The sequence below is a fragment of the Budorcas taxicolor genome, chromosome 21 (genome assembly GCF_023091745.1).
Source record: "Budorcas taxicolor isolate Tak-1 chromosome 21, Takin1.1, whole genome shotgun sequence".
NCBI classification, from domain to species: domain Eukaryota; kingdom Metazoa; phylum Chordata; class Mammalia; order Artiodactyla; family Bovidae; genus Budorcas; species Budorcas taxicolor.
Window position 1 is genome coordinate 68,352,205 of NC_068930.1, and position 3,916 is coordinate 68,356,120.

Below are 3,916 nucleotides of genomic sequence, written 5' to 3' on the forward strand. Positions count from 1 at the left end.
AAACCCTCCCTCCCGCCTCTTTTCTCTGACTGGAAGCTGGGGGTGGTGTGGGAGAAGGGGCCCCGGGCCTGCAGTTGCCCTCCTGCTCACAGCTGGGAGTTCTTTGCCTGCAGATGGCCCCAGCCTGGGCTCATGCTAGGCCTGTCCAGCGGCATCAGTGTGGCTGGGTTCAGGCTCTGATCGGGGGCAGGGAGGAGAAGCAGAGGGTGATCACTGGGCAGTGAGGATGGATATGGCCCATGTCTGGGAGGCGGTTGCCAGATGGGGCATCCCAACCCAACCTGGGTGTTGTCCTGAGAGTGCAGCTAGCACTGGGTGGCATGCCTGGCAGAGAAAATGGTGCAGGCAGAAGCCTGTCAGAGTCTCCCAGCTGCTCGATGAAGCTCATTGTGGAGTATGAAGCTGCAGAGAAAAGCTTCAGGGGTTCTTTCCCGGAGAATCCCATGGCCAGAGGAGCCTGGCAGGCTACACAGTCCATGGGGTCGAAATAGTCGGACATGACTTAGAGGCCAAACCACAACCACCACCACCCTCTCCAGCTCCCCCTACCTCTGCCCTAAGTGGGGCTGGCGAGGGCCCCAGACCCTTGCGGCTCACCTAACCCTGTTGAGCCCCACCTGGAAACCACAGTTAATCCCCCACGGGGTGTGGCTTCATCATAAGAACGTGCAGCACGCCTGAACTCATTCAATCCTCAAAACAGCCCTTGTCCTCCCCTTTTACAGATGGGGAAACTAAGGGTCACAGAACTTCAGTATCTTAGTTGAGATATCACCCTGCCAGGGAGAGGGAGGCCAGATTTGAACATGAGCTGACTAGCCCTAATACCTGCCAGCACCCAAACCACTGAAGCCCCTGGCTATACCCGCAGAAAGTCTCAGCTTGGCCCAGGGTCCCCCTGCCCCCTACCGCGGGCGCCAGCCTCTCCGGGAAATAACTGATGGAGACCCCCGTGGGTCTCCACGGGCAAGCAGGTGGCCCATAGGGACCATCCAAGCCGAACTCCTCACTGGGCAGCTGGGGGAGTGAACCTGGGAGGCTGAGTGTCCCAGGCCTTCACTCAGATGGGGCTGACCTAAGACTAGAGTCCAGGGGAAGCAGGGTGGCCCCAAGACCCTCCGAGAAGGCGGCGCCGTGGCCCTGCCGGGCGAGAGGCCAGACCTCTTGGTCCCTCTGGCCTGAAGCCAGGGGATGGGTTGCAGCATTCTCTGCCTCCTAGTCCAGGGGCTCCTCCGTGCTCTTCCCTGACCCTCCCTACCCGACAGAGCTCCCCTCTAAGTTCACGGCCTGGAGGACATGAGCCTACAAGGCGGGGCCTGGGAGGTGGGCACCTCCCACTGACCTCAGCACCCACACCCTGGGCCTGGCACCTCCCCCAAGTGGTGAGCTGGAGTGGCCCAGCCCCCTGCTAGGCCCTGAGTGATGCTGCTATTTGTGGGGGTAAGCGGGGAAGGTCCCAGGCCCCGTCGCTCTTCTGGGCAGTGCTGGCCTTGGCCGCCAGTCCTCCAGGCAGAGTGCTTCTCCTCCCCAATCTGAAGACCCATCACCCCCTCAGGCTCTGGATGAGGCTGAGGCTGCAGCCTGACTCCTGAGAAGGAGGCTTACAGACTCACTGCTCTTTCATTAGTAACAAGGGCAGGTAGCTAACACTGGCTGAACACTTACTGCGCCAGGTGCTGTCCTAAAGGTTTTACATATTAGTCACTCTTCAATCCCCTTATTAACCCTAGGAGGTAGGTGCTGTGGTCACCTTCCCACCCATTTTACCGATGTGGAAGCTGAGGCCCTGGGGCCTGAGTTACTTGCCCAATGTCACACAGCCAATATTAGAAACCAGGCTTTGGGCCTGGTCATGTGTAGTTGGGGTCACGGCCCCAGGGAGGGGCAGAGTTGGACACGGACTCCCTGTCCAGTGCTCCTCTCATTCTGCCGCCAGCCTCAGCAAGTGGAGGGAGCAATCACAAGTGACCCTGTCCCCCAGGGACTTGGCTCCTGACCTCCGAGTCTTCCAAGGTCTCTGGGGATGGAGGCGGGTCTGGGCCAATGCTCCCCTGGCTCCCTAGAGGCCTCTTCCCTCATCCCCTCTAAGCTGGGCTCCGGTCAGCAACTAGAGTGACCTCTCAGAATCTGCCCAGAGAGGGCCTGCCTGCACCCAGCTTCACACAGTTCAGTCTGGAGCCCTCGGAGTCACTGCTGCAGGGATGTCCCAGGTGTGGCCCAGAGCCGAAGACTGCATCCTGGGTGTCAGCCTAAGGTAACAATACGCCAGGTCCCTGGCTGGGCTCATTCATTCCCTGTTTACCTGCATCCCTCCAGCAAGCCCCCTCCGAGCAGGGCCCTGATGACCATCCTTTCTCCCCTGGGTGCCGGACAGCTAGAATCAGTGGCTGGAGGCCACCCAGATACAGGGCAATTTCCAGCTCTGTAAGACATTCCTGTGTTTCCACCTTGCAAATGCTAGGCTTGGAGACAACGCCTGAGATTCTAGACAGCAGGGTTCCAGCCTCGACTGTGTGACCTTAGGAAGGTCACTTAGCCTCTCTGAGTCTCATTGGAAAGCAGAAATAATCAGCAGGATTGTTGGAAGAGAAAAATGAGACAATCTTTACAAACATGCCCAGGCTGTTCCATGTTGCTTTCTCGATGGAAAGCTCAGTACCAGGTTGGTGATGTTCACACCTACTACTTGTCAGCTGCACAAGACAGGGTGGGGAAGGGCATGCCACGTGGAGAGACCAGCGGGAGAATGATCCAGCAGCGAATCTTTAACATGAGGGGAAGATGAGCCCCTTCAGCTCACATGGAGAACCCACATCTTCCTGTGGGGAGCATCTGTCCCCTCCTGCCCTGCTGAGGACTAGCCTCAGGTGTGCAGGATCATTTAATCCTCACATTTACTCCATGTGGTACCCCTGACACTTGGAAGAAAAAAATGTTGCCTACCATTCCAGGTAAACAAGGAATGTTGCCCGCCATCAAGCCATCAGCCCCTGCAGCCACTCCCTACAGTGTGACTTGAGGGATTTTCAAGCTGGAGAAAAGCTGGACACTGGCCTTATATAGTTAAGATGCGTCTGGTGCCATTCAGTCGCTAAGCTGTGTTCAACTCTTTGCAGGCCCATGGGCTGCAGCCTGCCAGGATCCCTGTTCCTCACTATCTCCTAGAGTTTGCCGAAGTTCATGGGCAAGGTTGCTCAAGATGCCTATCTGAGGAATAATTTCAGTGAGCTCAGACTCTGGCGTGTCCAGCACTAAAATCATTAACTTGAGATGTCTGTTTTTTATGGTTAGCAGTCATCTTTTGATGTTTGACTACACGTTTTTTATTTTTGCAAAAGCACACATATATATTAATATATGGTGATAGTGGTTGCTTTTGCCAAGTCATGTCCGACTCCTGTGACCCCGTGGACTATAGCCCACCAGGCTCCTCTGTCCATGGATTTCCCAGGCAAGAATACCGGAGTGGGTAGCCATTTCCTTCTCCAGAGGATCACCTCAACCCAGGGACTGAGCTTACCTCTATGTTTACGGGGTTTCCCAGGTGGCGCTAGTGTTAAAGAACCTGCCTGCCAATGTAGGAGACATTATATATTTATATATAGTAGCAGTGCTTAGTCACTCAGTTGTGTCCGACTCTTTGTGACCCCATGGACTGTAGCCCACCAGGCTCCTCTGTTCATGGGGATTCTCCAGGCAGGAATACTGGAGTGGGGTTGCCATGCCCTCCTCCAGGGGATCTTCCTAATCCAGGGATTGAACCTGGGTCTCCCACATCGCAGGCGGATTCTTTACCAGCTGAGCCACCAGGGAATATATCTTTCTCCTCCCTTACTTCTTTGGAACAGTTCCTCAGGGCTATCTGAGAGGTAATCTCAGGCTTTAGTCCTCAGTAATGTCCCCAAATAAAACGTAA